Here is a 17,705-nt window from a genome sequence, read left to right as displayed (position 1 = left end):
GATTCTAATACTGTGTTTCTACTGTACTTTTTCTGTGTTCAGATACACAAATATTTATCATTGTGTTAAAATTGCCTGCAGTATTCAGTACAGCAACATGCTGTACAGGTTTGTAGCTTAGAAACAGTAGGCTGTATCACATAGCCTAGATGTGTAGTAGACTACACCATCTAGGTTTGTGGAAGTGATGTTCATATAATGATGAAGTTGCCTAACAATATGCCTCAAAAACATATCCCCATTGTTAGGTGATAGATTATTGTAGATGAGATGGCAGACATTCTCGACAGGAGCACTGATGCAGAGTTGGAGAAACCGAGCAACAGAAGATAGCCAATTTTAGCTAGAGGAATGGATTTATTAGCGGAATAGAGAAATTTCTTTGAAGATATTCACCGCCCCCCACCACCCCAAAGAGTGTAGAAGGGCTGTGTAGCAAATTTAAGACATTTAAAGGCCAGATGCGGTGACTTACGCCTGTAATCCCAGCACTTTGGGAGGCCGAGGCGGGCAGATCATGAGGTCAAGAGATTGAGATCATCTTGGCTAACATGGTGAAACCCCATCTCTACTAAAAATACAAAACATTAGCCAGGCATGGTGGTACGCACCTGTAGTCCCAGCTACTCAGGAGGCTGAGGCAGGCGAATCGCTTGAACCCGGGAGGCACAGGTTGCAGTGAGCCAAAATTGTGCCACTGCACTCCAGCCTGGGTGACAGAGCGAGACTCCGTCTTAAAATAATAATAATAATAATAATTAATTAATTAATTAAATAAGTCTTTGAAATGATCACCTTTACAGATAGAAACCAGCACAAATATTTATTGAATAAATAGATTATCACTGGATATTTATTATCAGTAAAGGTCCGTATAGAAACAAAAATAGGCTAACCTATAGCAGATACATTTACAGTAGAATTAGAGTCAAGGTGAGGTGCTAAAAGAAAATGCAACTGCTCCTTCTGTGGCTACACATGCAGGAGATGGAAATAAGATAGCAGTCCAATTCTCTTCTTGTAGAATGAAAAACCTTAAGTTTTCTTGAAATTCTCTTTTACCTAGTGCCTCCAAATTCCTGTTGCTTAGCACAGAATCTTCCCTTCTGAAGATAACCTTATCTTTCTTTCTTCTGTCTGGAGGACAGACATCTATGTTGCAGGTCACCTTCTGAAAAACTGTCTCTTGATCCCTCTCAGGTAATGTTAATTACCTCCTTTTTTGCACAAAGAAAGTAGGCACTGCTCTTGTTATATTGCACATTCCGAAGTACGACTCATTCTTTCAAATGTTTATGTCCCGTGCTTGAGTCTTTCTAAAAATTAATCTATTCTTGGCACAATATATACTTGCTGAATATTTATTGAATTAAAAGCTTTCCAGTAACATAATGCCAATAGCATAGGGGAAACTTACAAAACAAGTTATCCCTAGAAAATGAAAAATTAAAAAATGGCCAAAGGATTACTGGCCCTTTGATAATGGTTCCTTAGTATCTGTACAGAATAAAGAGGGAAGTGCCCATTCCAGCTTTACTTGGAAATTCTAGATTCAGCCATTTACTAAAATACTTTCATTTTATACATCTGTATTTCATAATGTGTAATATATAATGTATAGATCTATATTTCATATATCTATATGTATACACATGCATATATGTTCATATGTATACATTATGTGTATATATGCATGCATGTGTATTATATATAATACCGATTATCTCTCATTTTCTATACATATGCATTTTTAGTTGATAGGGGTATCTGTAAAAATGCTGTGCTTCTGCCAGCATGGCTCTCCAAACAGGTTCCACAGAAACAAATGAAATAATCAAAACAACCCCTGTTCCTCCTTCAGCCACACTCTTAGTTACCTGTTGAGTAATTTATTTTGCTGAGGATTTCAGAATCCTAAGATTTAGAAATGAACAATAAATAGATAATCTGTAGAACAAATCATACAATAAAGTTAATAATTTAAAACAAGAAAAATACCCAGAATATTTCTACTTAAAGATAAGCTTTTCATATCTTAGGTCATTTTACTTTGTTTTGTTTCACTCTGAAGATCCACAGCTGGATTTCAAAGGTTTGTGCACTCCACTGAAATCATGTGCTACATTTTGCAATGTGTAATTTTCCTTAGGAAATGTTTCTGGCCTTTGTTTTTGTAAAATTAAACTTTCAAGATCTATACCCTTCAAAATATTCTATTTTGTCCATTTAATGTGTTAGACAGTGGGATAAATATTTGATAATGATAGTAAATATAGTAATACTTTACATATAGATGATAATTTCAAATTATTCACTCTAAGAAGTAGGGTATTTTCAGTACTCATTTTGATAATGAAGAAATTGAAATTCAGATATCAAGCATCTTGCCTAAGTAAAGTGAGTTTTTACATGGTAGACAATGAAACCGTGTCTCCCATCTACAAATCTGCAGCTCATCTCAGTAGGCTTGTTCCTTGCCCCACCAGTCATGTGCTCTTCAGGAATTTCTCTTCCTCCATCTGTTTTCCTATACACATGAGCATGATCAGTTCTTGAACAGCTTGTCCAACTGCTCCCTGTCCCACTTCCTACCATGGTTCCAGGTCTTCTGAGCATAGAAGAAAAAACAGATCAACAGAATTGATATTTTGAGCTGGCAATCTGGAAGTCAGAATGGTCACACTTCATTGTTGGGTCACAGTGGTGGCACAGAGGAGTGCAAACATAATTATCAGAAAGAGCTTTGTACTGGAAATTTGGAGGCAGAGGTACAAGAAAAGGAGTGAACTTAGAATAAAGCAGGGAGGAGAAAGGCAAAGAGAGAGATGTCAGCTGGTGTCATGGACCCAGGCTCAAATAGAAAAGATTCCTTTTCAGCACTAGAATTGTAAAACCTTACTAATGCTGGGAGAGCCTGTTCCCAGTAGCTTTTAGTGACTGTCTCTATCAGTAACTGCTCTTTAAATCATCCTCCCTAGACAAAAGAAATGCATCAAAGGAAGGAGTAAAGAAGTTGAGGCCAAAACCGTCCACCTGACCTAACTCCCTAGGGAAATCTAAAGCATCTTAACTCTGCAGTGCCACCTTTGTACTGCATGGATTCTAGTCCATTGCATCTTTGCAAGGCAAAACCATCTTTATTATTTTTCTCACGCAAACCTGACATCCTTTGTCAGAGTGGGAACATGAGTGTTCCTTCCTCCTTCTTCGTCCTCTTCCTGGAAGCTTTCACCTGCCAAAACTAACAAAAGCTTTTGCAATGTAATTTAAGCCTGAAAGAGACAATACTGTGTTATGGTTCCTGAGGACCTGAGATGTATCTCATTCATTCTTTTTGTTTACATTAAGAAATTGAGGTCCAGAAATATCACATCACCTAATTGGAGGTACATGCCTTGGGCCTTTGGATCCCTAGCTCAGACATACCTGCTCTGTACTGTGAAATGTTCAGTACATACATTGTCAATAATATTGCTTAACTGACTGACAGAAAAGGAAGTTAGTCACTGCTACTTATTCTTGGTATTAAGTTCAATATATATATTCTATTTATCCAGAAACTTATTGACATATAAATTCAGAACCCCTTGGTACTTATTTTTCATATCAGTACATATATGCACCAGATTAATCACATCAATATTTATTCCTACTTTGGACCATTTAGTTTTCTGTCTTACCAAGACAGGCATTGTGATTGGGCATATCCTAGGATACAAGCAGTTTCCACAGATCTGTAGATATTCCCCACCACTAAGGGAATAATACGCTTTGTAAACAAATGCTGTGTGTGTCCATGAGGACATGGAAAAGCACTACAATGTACCTCATCAGGGTATCTCAACACTCCTGCCTGCTTAGTCTCAGAGTCCTAGGCATTGGTGGTGAAGAAAGGGTGGAGACAGGAGAGAGAATGGGCAGTGTTAAGTGATACCTGAATTGACCTGTAAAGTCAGAGTAGATTTCAAAGAAAAATTGCAAAGCCAGTGAAGTTTTTCTTTGGATCTTTTTTTTTCATTTCCAGATGTCTATTTTAATCAATAAGAAAACTTCATGTCTGCTGAACTACTGGGGTGCTGATCCCAAATGGGCTTCTGGCTGACCTAAACCTCACTTTCTCTGGTGTATAGCATTGAAGAGAGAGCAAAGGTTTTGCAGTCCTCTCAGGACTTTGCTCTGCCAAGATAACCAGCACTGTTTCATTTAAGAACCTTTGGGAACAACATTTGTCCAGCATTGGGAGAGATGGCCCTCCCAGCATCAATTTCCCAATGATAGACATGGAACATAATTTGTATCTCTAAGACACTGAAATTTTGTATCCATGTTTTACAAAATCTTAAGCATAAACTAGCCTTTCCTAACTAATACATTCTTCCCCCTTTTTTCCCCTCCTAGTAAAAAGTTAATGGACTTCTGTTTTTGGAACAAGAGATTAGATTAGCTGACCCATTGTCTTGGTCAGCTCAGGACACTATAGCAAAATACCATAGCATGGGTGGTTTAAACAACACGTTTATTTCTCACAGTTCGGCAGACTGGAAGTCCAAGATCAAGATGCCAGAATATCTGGTTCCCGGTGAGCGCCTTTTTCCTGGCTTGTAGACAGCTGCAGGGGTGGGGTGAAGATCTTATGTTCTTTATTTCCTTATAATGGCAGTAATCCCATCATGAGGGTCCCACTTTCAGGACCTAATCTAAACTCAATTGCCTCCCAAGAGCCCAACTTCCAAATACTATTACACTGGGAGACAGGGCTTCTATACATGAATTTTCTGGACACATTCAGTCCATAACACCCACATATTACAACTAGTAATACAGAGTGAACAGTGGCATTCTAACATCAATTTAGTTGGAGGCAAAGCAGTGCATCCTATTAAAAACAAACCTGGTGAAATTAGAGGGAAGAATGAGTGAGTGGTTCTTCCATTTAGAGGTGGCTGAGGGGCACCATGCATAAGAGAAATGATGTTAAGTGACATTTCCTAGATTGGCCTTTCATCCCAATCTACGCTAGAAGAGCAAACCTGAAAATTTTCTTAACTTTCCTGAGCCTCAGTTTCCTCATCTATTAAAAAAAATATATTTCTCATATTATTAGGAGGATTAAATGAGATAACACATATAAAATACCTAGCACAGTGCTTGGAGATTAGCAATAAATTTAATAAATAGAACAATTACTTTTATATTTTTTAATGGTTTTTTAATCTCATCTCAATTCCTGTCTGATTACAGCCATGCATGCTTCAGCAGTGTAAAAATAATTATTTTCATTCATTTGAATGGCTTACCACTTTTGCCTAATGATGTGTAGCACAATAGTTGTTATACATATCATTAAATATGTGTCTGATTAATCTTGTTATAATTTTAATTGCAACATGAAATTCCTCTCATGCATACTCAGCCATCAAAGGATGTAGTTCATGAAACATGGCTGGCTACTGTCAACCTGAAAGAATTACAGGGAACATTGATCACATATAGTATATACCATAGACCTGAGAAGAGTGTCGCACAAAAGAAAGAAAACAAATTTAGAAGTCATGTACACCAAGAACTGAAAGCTTTACCCAACCACTGTAATTTATTCAACTTTATTCTAAGAGTTTTTCTCTGAAAAATGTGGCTAGTGATACGCACCATGTAGGCTCTTGTGAGGAATCGAGATATTTTATGTAAGATGATCAACAAGGACCTTGGAACACAATAGACGTTAATTATATTAGATATTACTACTTCCATACTATTGGACTTTAACTTGGAAGGGACTTCCAGAAGTCCATAGTATTAACCACCTCTGCTTCAAAGGCAAGATGTTGTCACTTCCCCCACTCTCATTTTCTACGAACACAGGGTATAAAACACCAGCGTGATTTGCCCAAGGTTAGGCAGCTTGCAAGTGAAGGAAGTAGAAGCTGAGCCAGCGATGGGTGCCCCACCTCTTCGTTTACTTCCTCCTTTCACTCAGCTCATGCCCGTGGCTGGCAAAACAACCCAAAGCACACATTCTTCTGGTGTTGAGTCAGTGGCATCCTGTGCCTTCCCAAAGAGAGGAAGCACATTTGAGTCAGGAGGAAATGGAATTGCCAAGTAGGAAAAGAAATCCGAGAACAGAGGACAGCCGACCTGTTCTGTGCTATAAATGTGGCAAAAAGCCACATTAAAATGATTCTGCAGACTCGGTAATCTTGAGAAAATTAAAGTGTGTCAGTATCTGAATCTACATTCCTCCTTCAGGAAGGAAACTAGAATGACTTCCTGTTATAAGAGCCTGTCTTTATAAGGCCTAAACCCCAAGTTTCCCGGGAGAGCTGGCCTTCCTTTTGGGTGTCATCCCTGAATACTTTCTCATTTAGGTCTCCTTCCCCTGAGTCTGCCTCAGTGTACAGATGGAGCAAGGAATCTGAGCTGTCCCAGATGCTGGCTGCACACTGTCACTGTGGTAGTGGCTGCTCATTCAAGGACCACAACTAACATGTGCAGTCCCATCTCAGAATGGGTAGCTGCTTTCTCAGAAAATTTAGTGCTGGTGCACAAACCTTGACTCAGAGCCCTATGAGACTGATAGAAAAGTCAGACTTGACTACTCGATTTCTTTCCTTTCTATTATCATTGTGACCTAGTCTTCTCTCTGAAGCCATGGGGACAGCGTGTTATGGTGGTTTGAACCTTGGTATAGTATCTCACTGGGAGGTGAGTCACTTTTCTTTTCAGATGTTCCAATAAAAGGGTCATTGCAAGGAAGAAATAAAAGACTATGGCTGAATAGACTAGATATACATTAGGTATGAGGAAAATGATAGTGTGCCTTTATTTGCTGCAAAATAAAAGCTAAGTCTAGAGAAAGAGAGCTATAATAAATATAAATATTTCTGATAATTTCAAATGGATAGGGGTAAAGATAGAGGAGAGTGCTACTTCCCCGTCATGTTGAATATCTCATTTTCTATAACTATAATTTAAAATTTATGAATTTATGAAAAAAAATTTAAAATAAAGTTAATATGGAGAAGCAGTGTGCCTTTAGAGAGTTTTATATATATATATATATATATATATATATATATATATACACACACACACACACACTAGGTATTAATTCATTTCCATTTTAATTGAAATGACTTTTCATACATCAGGAAAACCTTTAATAAAGGAAGCAAAACTAGACGTTTGACATGACACTTTGTTGATGAATTTGGAATATTGAAGCAATTTGAGGATAAATATTTTTCTGGTTATGATAGAATCAAGTTATGATTTTTCTGGTGATGAACTTGTGGTTTGGAAGATTAAGAGCATTGTTGCCAGAGGAGTTGTTTTTTATCAGCTCGGGCAATTTTGTTGGGTTCTTCAGTAAGGTCCTGGCAAAAGCCAGTCTCTTGATTAAAGCTGAGAATCCCCAGATGCTCCATGAATTTTTTAAACCTAAATATGTTCATAATAACTAAACACATTGTATCTCAATGTCCTTCATAACAATTTTGGAGAAGTGGGGAGGCAGTTAACTTCTTTTTTTCTGCATTAAGTGTCAAAGAAGGGGAAAATGTGCTTTTATGTAGGTTCTATAAATGAAGTTCTGAAACATTTTCTAGAAGTCATATCATCTATACTACTAAGAGTTCAGTATGTTTTGTATACAATTTGTTTATATCAATACACCCACTTAAAACACCATTGATGCCACAAAGAGTTTGAAAAAAGTAACACTGTGGAAACGTTGGTGTGAGCCAGTATTGCCTGTTTGTGTGGCTTGATGATTTCAAGCCTACTTGGCACATAAGCCATATGGGACTATTCCTGGGATGTGATTTCCATTTGGGCTCAGTCCTATGACTAGCTGATAAGGGCTACGGAAATGTATATGAGAGGAAAGTTGTAGCTGTTATACACTCATCTAGATAATCAAATGGAGGCACTTACGGATGAATAGCTACAATTTCTGTCTACCTTGAAAACTACTGAGGAAGATGAAATGGTCAGGGTCAATAAGTGGACCCATACAGTTCAAACCTGTGTTGTTCAAGGGTCAACTGTATAGTACTTGCAGTTTTCTGGAAAATGTGTTAAGTTTCATGTTGAAAAAGTATGGTTGCTGCAAAACAATCCAGGTACAATTCTGACCATGTTCTCTTGTTTCTTTAAATTAAAGGAAGACGTTCACAAACTCTTCCCTTATCTCATAGCCCAATTTTCAGGAAGTCTAGAATTGTGCTCTTGTCTCATTTGCCCTCATTTTACCAATGAGGAGACAGTTTCATAGCATGAGAGGGATAACTACTGAGCTAGGTTAGCAAAAATTATTCACGTAAGAGAAGGCCCTTGGGAACACTGACAGGATTGTTACCTAGTCCTTCTTTTCTTGGGTCATTATGAACTTTAAAAGGAAATCTATGTTCCATCTCTCTTGTTCGTGTTCTTAAGAGTGAAGCAAGAAGCTTTACTATTTAAAAAAATGCTGGAACAGGGCATACCTACTGTATGTCAGGCACTGAATTTGTGCTAAGGATACAGCTGTGAAAAAGACAAACATAATTTACATTCACAAATGCCACTGTGAAATGATAAGCGAACAAATAAGTGGTGAATGTGTAGGGGACTAGTTCTTCCATGGCAAAATTACTCCTATGGGAACTTATAGCAAAACAGTTAAAGTACAGTAAGGTTATCTTTTATAAAATTAACCTGAAGTAACTATAGAATTTTGGAGTTGTAGGCCAGGTGCCGTGGCTCATGCCTATAATCTGAGCACTTTGGGAGGCTGAAGCAGTAAGATCACCTGAGGTCAGGAGTTCGACACCAGCCTGGCCAACATGATGAATCCTCAGCTCCACTAAAAATACAAAAATTAGCCGAGCATGGTGATGTGCACCTATAATCCCAGATACTCAGGAGGCTGAGGCAGGAGAATCACTTGAACCTGGGAGACAGAGGTTTCAATGAGCCAAGATCATGCCATTGCACTCCATTCAGCCTGGGCAACAAGAGTGAGACTCCATCTCAAAATAAATAAATAATAAATAAGGAAGAAGAAGAAGAAATTTGGAGTTATAGACCCCCTTTGTGAGAGGCTTTGGACAGATATAGACTCTCTGGCCTGTTTAGGAAAAGAAGGGACATCAGTTTCCTACTGCTTAACAAATGACTACAAACTTAATGGTTTCAAACATATTATCTTCAAGTTCTACAAGTTAGGAGTCTTATAGAACTAAAAGTATCAGCAGAACTATGTTCCCTCTGGAAGGTCTAGGGAGATTCTGTCCTTGCCTTTTCTAGCTTACAGAGCAAGCTTGTCCAACCCACAGGGCACACGTGGCACAGGATGGCTTTGAATGTGGCCCAACACAAATATGTAAACTTTCTTCAAACGTTGAGATTTTTTTTTTTGCGATTTTTTTAAAGCTCTTCAGCTATCATTAGTGTTAGTATATTTGATGTGTGGCCCAAGACAATTCTTCTAATATGGTCCAGGGAAGCCAAAAAATTGGACACCCCTGTTCTAAAGGCTTCTGACCATCCTTGGCTCATGGCCACATCACTCAATTTCTGCTTCCAGTCTCACATCTTCTTTGCCTCTAACTCTCTTGCATCCCTCTTTCACCTGTAAGGACCTATATGATTACAGTGAGCCTGCCTATATAATATAATCCAGGATACTCATCTCAGCATTCTTTTTTTTTTTTTTTTTTGGCGTAAAAACACTTGATTTTTATTCTGTATTTTATTACTGAAATATGTTGTCCTACCCATCCCACCCTACAATAAAAATCTCACTCAGTCCCCCCATTTCTTTCCCTCATCCCCTCTTCCACCACACCATCCCGGAACAAGTGATCCAGGATTACCTGACCACTGGCCATTTTGGAGTGTGTCCATTGGGTAGCAATGTGGAAACCACCAGGGCCTTTGTGAAGAAAATGGAGGGGGTTGAGGGAGTCCCAGGAGGGGCTTATTTGAGGGCCTTGGCCACTTGCTCATAGGCGAGCTCGATCTCCTCATCATCTGGACAGGTGGAAACGAATTCTTCCCGCGGGTAGGCATTGCTCAAATACCGATGCACTCCCCGGAAGGCCTGGGGGATGGTGAATCCCCGGTACTTCTTACACGCCACCTGTACTATGTGTAACTTTGGCAACAGGTTGCAGTCAGCCAGGGTGAGCTCGTTGCCATCCAGAAACTTCCTCTGAGAGACACCTTCATCTTCAGCACTGGTTTCATCCACTTCTTTTGGGAGGGGGGATGTTAAGTAATTGTCTAAAACCTTCAGGGCTTTCAGGAGTCCCTTCTCCAGATTATCATTGAGTGCTGGGTTTGAATTCTTGATGTAGGCAGAAAATTTGGCAAATATGTCCAGCCCAGCAGTGTTGGACTCAGGGTTCAGAGCCGCTAGCTTGGGGTACCTGGGAGGGCACAGCACTGCCTCCAGAAATTCCTCAATCTTGCTGGTGTCTGTGCACTTCAGTGCCATACAGCAGGAATGGGAGCTGCCCTCCTGGGCACAGCTTCTGCACTGTCTCGGTCCGCCTTTTGGTATCAACGGTGGTAACATTGAAGGTGACTCCCTTGAGCCACAGTACCATGAACAGTCTCTGGGAGAACGGGCAGTTCCCAATCTTGGCCCCATCACTGCCAGCCTTCACGAACAATTCGACCTGCGGTTGTTCTTCAGCCATGGTTGCGTCGGGGACCAGGAAGTGCCCGTCGCTGGGGGAACTGGGAGGGGCTGGGGCCAGGGAAGGCGGGTCTCACACTCAGGGATTTTCTCCCCTAGACCCAGGGCTGTCCCTTCAGTGCAATACAAGCTCAATCAGACCCTATTTGCTCCCAAACTCGGCCTCCTCACCAGCCCAACGCACCCCACACCCAGCTCCTCCAGCTCGGTCCCCTCCCGGGCTGGATCAGAGAGCCTCAGCATTCTTAATCACATCTGTGAAGTAATTCTTTGCCATGTAAAGTAATAATGACGCATAAATTCTGGGGATTAGGAGGTAAATGTCTTTAGGGAGGAAATTCTGTCGCCTAGCACAGAACATAGAGTGAGAATTAAAAATGTTTCAATTTAACATCTGTTGGGGATGGAATGTTTCTGTAGCCCCCAAATTAATATGTTGAAATCTCAAACCTTAATATAATGGTGCTAAGAGGTGGGGTTTTGGCAGGTAATTAGGTCCTGAGGGGAGAGCCCTTATGAATGATTTCAGCACCCTTATAAAGGGGTTCACAGAGAACTCTCTCATCCTCTTCTCACCATGTGAAGATAAATGAGCAAACAGCCACCTGCAGCTCAAAAGAGAGCCCTCACCACAACCGAGCCATGCTGGTGCTCTGGTCTTGCACTTTCAGCCTCTAGAACTGTGAAAAATGAATTTCTGTTTTTTATTAGCTACCCAGTCTATGGTGCTTTGTTATAACATCTCAACCTAAGACAATAATTAATTCAGGTCTTAATTATTTGAAATAGATAAATATAGATGGAAAGACATTTTAGGTTGAGTTGGAGGAAATTATCTTCACACTCATTACTGTCAGTTTGCATCAGGCTCTTTTACAGTCTACATCTGTGTTTAGACCTTGTTCTACTTACAGAATAAGCACGAGTCCTAGTGATTGCCCTTCAGATACCTTCAAAGGGCAGTTTAACTATAAATTGGAACCACTCTTCTTTTGGAATAAATCAATAAATATAGGGGGATCTCCTAATAATAGGGCACTAATTGCTGAAAGAACAGACCAAAAAATATTTAATATATTTCAGTCCTGTGCCAATTATGAGAATAAGTGAAAAGAGTATACACTCCAAAGCTATTGGTCAAAACATGATAAAGAAAATAAATGCTTACATAGTCTTCCAAATTAAAAGCTAATGTAAAGGTTGGATATTATATTTTCTGATATACATTATATTGTACATACCAGAGAAAGAGAATCAATAGGTGATAGAGATACATATATGCACACACACATACACACACACACACACACACACACATATATGAGATTTAGAAAGAGACTTATTTTAAGGAATTGGCTTATTCTAAGGAGTTGTGGAGGCTGACAAATCTGAAATTCTTTGGCCAGACTAGCAGGCTGAAAATTCAAGTAAGAGTGAGGTTGTAATCTTGAATCCAAAATCAGCAGGGCAGGCCAGCAGACTTGAAATTCAGGTGAGATTCCCATGTTGCAGTCTTGTGGCAGAAATCCTTCTTTGAGAAACCTCAGTCTTTGCTCTTATGGCCTTCAACTGATTGGATGAGGCCCACCCAAATTATGGAGGATAATTTGCCTTACTTAAAGTTAACTGACTGTAAATGTTAACTTACATCCACAAATGCCTTCACTGCAGTATCTAGACTAGTGTTTAACCAAATAACTGAGCACCATAGAACCTAGGCATGTTGATACATACAATTACCATCACAATGCCCAAGGCTGAGAGCAATATTCTTATTTCTTTGGTTGGGGCAGTGAGGACTTTTTTTGAGCAGAAGAGTCTTGAGAATTAGCAGTAATTCTCACTATTACCACTTATATTACTAAAGGCTGGCATTTAAATACAATAAAAGAAGTCAAAGATTTTTTAGAACTGAAAATTGGGGAAATATGAGATTTTGTTACTTATCATTGTATATAATTTCTAAGTAATGATTACTACTAGAACTACTTTATTGCACAGCCATCAATTCATGTAGAAGGACATGGGCATAAATCCCTGTGTTGATTAATTATTTTGGGAGCCTGGAATCACCTTGAATTAATCAGCCAGGTTACTTTAGAATATAATATATGACATTAATTTTATGATACTATGACAACTATGGAGAAACCAGCTGATTTGAAAATGGACCACCTATCACATTGATAAATAGAAACTGCCCAAATGCAGAGGAAATGTTGACTTAGAGAAATTTACAGATGTTGATGTTAATAAAAAATAGTTCCTTCATATTAAATATAACCAGATAATTTTTAAAAACTTGGAAAGATTAGGAGCTTAAATAAGTAAATGAAGCTGAGCTTAATGCAGAGAGATGTTTTACTAGTTCCCTTTTGAACTACTTTTTTAACTGAAAGAGAAAATAGACTTTTAGAAGTCACCAACATAATTACTTTAAAGATAACAACTGATGCTCATCTTTGTACCTGTTCAGGTACTATCTACTGGCACCATGCAGGAATGCTGGGCCACAGAACCAGGATTTCTATATAGAACCGTATGCACATATATATCCTATATGAGAGGATATTGGTGATGGAAAACATTTGATTTCAAGGTAATTGAGCCTGACTTTGTCTTCTGTATGGGTGTATGTGTGACAGAGAGAGAGTTATCTTAAGGAATTGTCTCACGTGCCTGGAGGCCTGGAAAATTCCAAGTCTTCAGAGTAGACTGGCAGCCTGGAGATCCAGGGAACAGTTGACTTTTGAGTTTAAAAGTAGTCTGCTGACAGGGCAGTCTGCAGTCTCATAAGGCCTCCAACTGATTGGAAGAGGCCCATTTACTTTATGGAGGGCAGTCTGCTCCATTCAAAGGCCACAGAGTTAAATGTTAATCTCATCCAAAAAACACCCTCACACAAACATCTAGAAGCATGTTTGATTAAATATCTGAGAAATGTCTCCAGCCAAACTGACACATAAGATTAACCATCACAGATTCTTAACTGATTTAAGCTATGAGTTGGAATCACATGTATAATGGGAATACAAGTAAGAACAGAAGAAATGAATGGATAATATGAAGTTCTTCCAGATTGGATAGTCATGTTTTATTTCCCAAGAGCTCTTTAGACCTCATAAATGCAAGTACAACTCTAATATTAACTGTAATAAAAATGACTTTATAGAGAGAATACATTGGTGGAGTAGCAAGAAAAGGATGTCAGCTCAGGAGGAGACAAAAGGTAAGTCTTTTTAGCAAGTAAAACAGCCCTATTCATTTCCTCCCTTATGGGTGCCTCCTGTCCCTCCTCTGCACCACTGAACTCAGCTGCTCAGTAGCATGCAATGCTCAGCTCTCTACTTCTCTGCATGCCCCTTGTGCTCCTGACAGCAGAAGGGAAGGCTCTTGGAGAGACACTGCCAGCAAGATGCATTTCTAAGTTGGGAGTAGCTTACTACAACAGAGGCAGTGCTGAGCTCACCATCTGCAACGCCTACTTGTATTCCAGTCAGGTTTGTCTACCGAGTCTTCCTCACTCCCCGCTGTGCCATCAAACTGGCTGCAGTAAGAGGTAAAGATACTTGTGTTTTTTCTACCACTGACCTATAATCAAGAACCATAACGATGAAGCATACTAATTCTAATCAGCAAAGGCCACTTGTTTACTCATTCGCCTTTTGCCTTTGTGATGTTCAACATGCATCTCCAATCAGTCAGAGATGGAATGTGGATTTGATTTGGAAGGACTCCAGGCTCCTGTGCATTCTGAGCAGAGGCACCTGACCCTACTGCTAGGCTGTTCTATGACTATTACAACTCTAAATCTCAATAGAATGCTGCTACCACCAGCCAGTCCTAGTACCCACAGTGTACCCAGATGAAAGCAAAAATAAAAAAACTTTTCAGATTATTCTTAATTACCTTCCAAAATTCAAGGAAGATTTCCACAGAGAGAAATTAAGCCATTGATTCTATCAATTTATATCTGATGCATCTTGGAAAATGTGGAATTAGATGTCATGTGAAGGCCAATGGCATTGAAGTCCTTTATAGACCTTTTTTTTTTCATCTGAAAAGATGATTTAGTTACATTTGAACAGGAAGATGAATTAAATGAAGTTTCAAAATAATTTCTAGGTATAGTTCTTTAACATTCTCTCATAAGGACCTTAGGGATAAACAAATAAAAAAATACACACAATAAACATGCCTTTTATACTATTCAAAATTAATTAACTAACTAAAGTTCTCAATAAAAAGTAGTTAATTTAACTATCAGATTCTTTCTTAATATGGCAAAGCAGTCTTGTTTAATGTGCTTACATTTTATTCTTCTATTCCCTAGGCCAATAGTGTTTTTAATCTCCCTTTTATCTTGCCAAAATCTATTAATGAGTATATTTAAATACACAAACATTAGGTTAGGAAAAATATTAGCATATATAGTAGCTATTCACAATTATCCAGCCATAGCTTAGCCTTCTTTCCACCCTTTGTATACTACATGGGCCCTTTTATTAACTTACTGATTTTTTTCAAGGTAAGCATTAAAATTTTTTCCTAGCAGGCTTTATGTTGCTCAATAATATTTGTGGGTTTGTGTGTGTGTGATGTTGCTAATTTGCAGGTGGATATTGCAGGTTGAATCCCTAGGGATTAAAAGTAGTCCCTAGGGATGCCAACTCTGAAAAAAAATGGTTGGCTGGTTTTAGTTAAATATATCCAAATATATCAAAATCTTAATTTTGTGTTATGTATAGGTCTTTGAAAATATTTCCCTAGATTTAATAACAAGTTTATAGTTTCTTCTAAAATTGTAGAGTTTTTCACAAAAACTTAAGTGTTTAAACCACCTGGAATTAATTGAAAGGTTTATCATGTTCTATTGTTCTTCTACTTGAGTAGTCAGTTTCTGAATATTGAATTTGGTTTTCAAATATTTAATATTATACATATATGTGACTTATTTCAAATTGTGAAAATTCAATATTTATCAGTGATCAGTTTGTTGCCACTCAGCCCCTAAATCATACTTGAAAATCTCCTCTGTTATAATACACTGGAATCTTCAACATTTCTTCTTTTTCTTAAAATTTATTTATAATTTAGTTTTTCCATAAGTTATTGTGGTACAGGTGGTACTTGGTTATATAAGTAAGTTCTTTAGTGGTGATTTGTGAGATTTTGGTGCACCCATCACCCGAGCAGTATATGCTGCACCATATTGTAGTCTTTTATGCCTCACCCCCCTCCCACTCTTCCCCCAAGTTCCAAAAGTTCATTGTATCATTCTTATACATTTGCATCCTCACAACTTAGCTCCCACATACCAGTGAGAACATATGATATTTGGTTTTCCATTCCTGAATTACTTCACTTAGAATAATAGTCTCCAATCTCATCCAGGTAACTGCAAATGCTGTTAATTCATTCCTTTTTATGGCTGCATAGTATTCCATCATATATATATATACACACATACATACATATACACACACACACACATACACCACAGTGTCTTTATCCACTCATTGATTGATGGGCATTTGGGTTGGTTCCACAATTCTGCTATGGTGAGTTGTGCCACTATAAACATGCATGTGCAAGTATCTTTTTTAAATAATGACTTATTTTCCTCTCAGTAGATACCTAGTGTTGAGATTGCTGGATCAAATGGTAGTTCTACTTTTAGTTCTTTAAGGAATCTCCACAGTGTTCTGCATAGTGGCTATACTAGTTTACATGCCCACCAGCAATGCAGTGGTGTTCCCTGTTCACTTCATCCACGCCAATATCTACTGTTTTTATTTATTTGTTTATTTATTTTTTGATTATGGCCATTCTTGCAGGAGTAAGGTGGTATTGCATTATGGTTTTGATTTGCATTTACCTGATAATTAGTGATGTTGAGCATTTCTTCATATATTTGTTGGCCATTTTTATATCTTTGAAAATTGTCTATTCATGTCCTTAGCTCACTTTTTGATGGGATTTTTTTTTTTTTTTTTTTTTTTTTTTTTTTTTTTACTGATTTGTTTGAGTTCATTGTAGATTCTGGATATTAGTCCTTTGTCAGCTGTATAGATTGTGAAGATTTTCTCCCACTCTGTGCTGTGGATTGTCTGTTTACTCTGTTGATTATTCCTTTTTGCAAAAGCTCTTTAGTTTAATTAGGTCCCAGCCATTTATCTTTGTTTTTATTGCATTTGCTTTTGGGTTCTTGATCATGAAATCTTTGCCAAATCCAATTTCTAGAAGGGTTTTTCCAATGTTATCTTCTAGAATTTTTATGGTTTCAGGTCTTAGGTTTAAGTCCTTAATCCTTCTTGAATTGATTTTTATATAACGTGAGAGATGAGAATCCAATTTCATTCTCTTAGATGTGGCTAACCAATTATCCCAAGACCATTTGTTGAAAAGGGTGTCCTTTCCCCACTTTGTTTTTGTTTGCTTTGTTAAAGATCAGTTGGCTGTTAAGTATTTGGGTTTATTTCTGGATTCTCTATTCTGTTCCACTGGTCTATATGCCTATTTCTATTCCAGTTAGTACCATGCTGTTTTGGTGACTATGGCTTCATAGTATAGTTTGAAATCAGGTGGTCTGAAGCCTCCAAATTTGTTCTTTTTGCTTAGTTTTGCTTTGGCTATGCAGGCTTTTTTTTGGTTCCATATGAATTTTAGAATTGGTTTTTCTAATTCTGTGAAGAATGATGGTGGTATTTTGATGGGGATTGTGTTGAATTTCTTTCTAATGGGCACTATGTTCAGCTTTGTCAGGAGAGGGTGTCTGAGGAACATTCCAGTAAGATGGGGACTTCTATTCTGAGTTCTAGTGTGTTTCCATCTGCCACTTCTTGCTCCTGCTGTGCGGTTGTTCAGTAATGTGGGTCGCCCAGAGTGCTCAGGCTCTCGGCAACTACTCAGCCGTGGCCTGAGCCCAGTAGCCATCTTTCCAGAACCATTTAGATGAAGGTAATGCATATGCCAGGCCTGTTCTGGCCCAGGTGACCCAGAGGCTTCTTTGACATGGGGAGGC

General features: G+C 38.4%; 1 pseudogene; it reads right to left on the bottom strand.

Annotated features, from left to right (window-relative positions):
- Nucleotides 1-9,715: 9,715 nt before the first annotated feature.
- LOC706608 (chloride intracellular channel protein 1 pseudogene) lies at nt 9,716-10,705 on the bottom strand (annotated as a pseudogene).
- Nucleotides 10,706-17,705: the final 7,000 nt, after the last annotated feature.

The sequence above is a fragment of the Macaca mulatta genome, chromosome 12 (genome assembly GCF_049350105.2).
Source record: "Macaca mulatta isolate MMU2019108-1 chromosome 12, T2T-MMU8v2.0, whole genome shotgun sequence".
Classification (NCBI taxonomy): domain Eukaryota; kingdom Metazoa; phylum Chordata; class Mammalia; order Primates; family Cercopithecidae; genus Macaca; species Macaca mulatta.
This window is presented reverse-complemented; position numbering and strand designations above follow the sequence as displayed.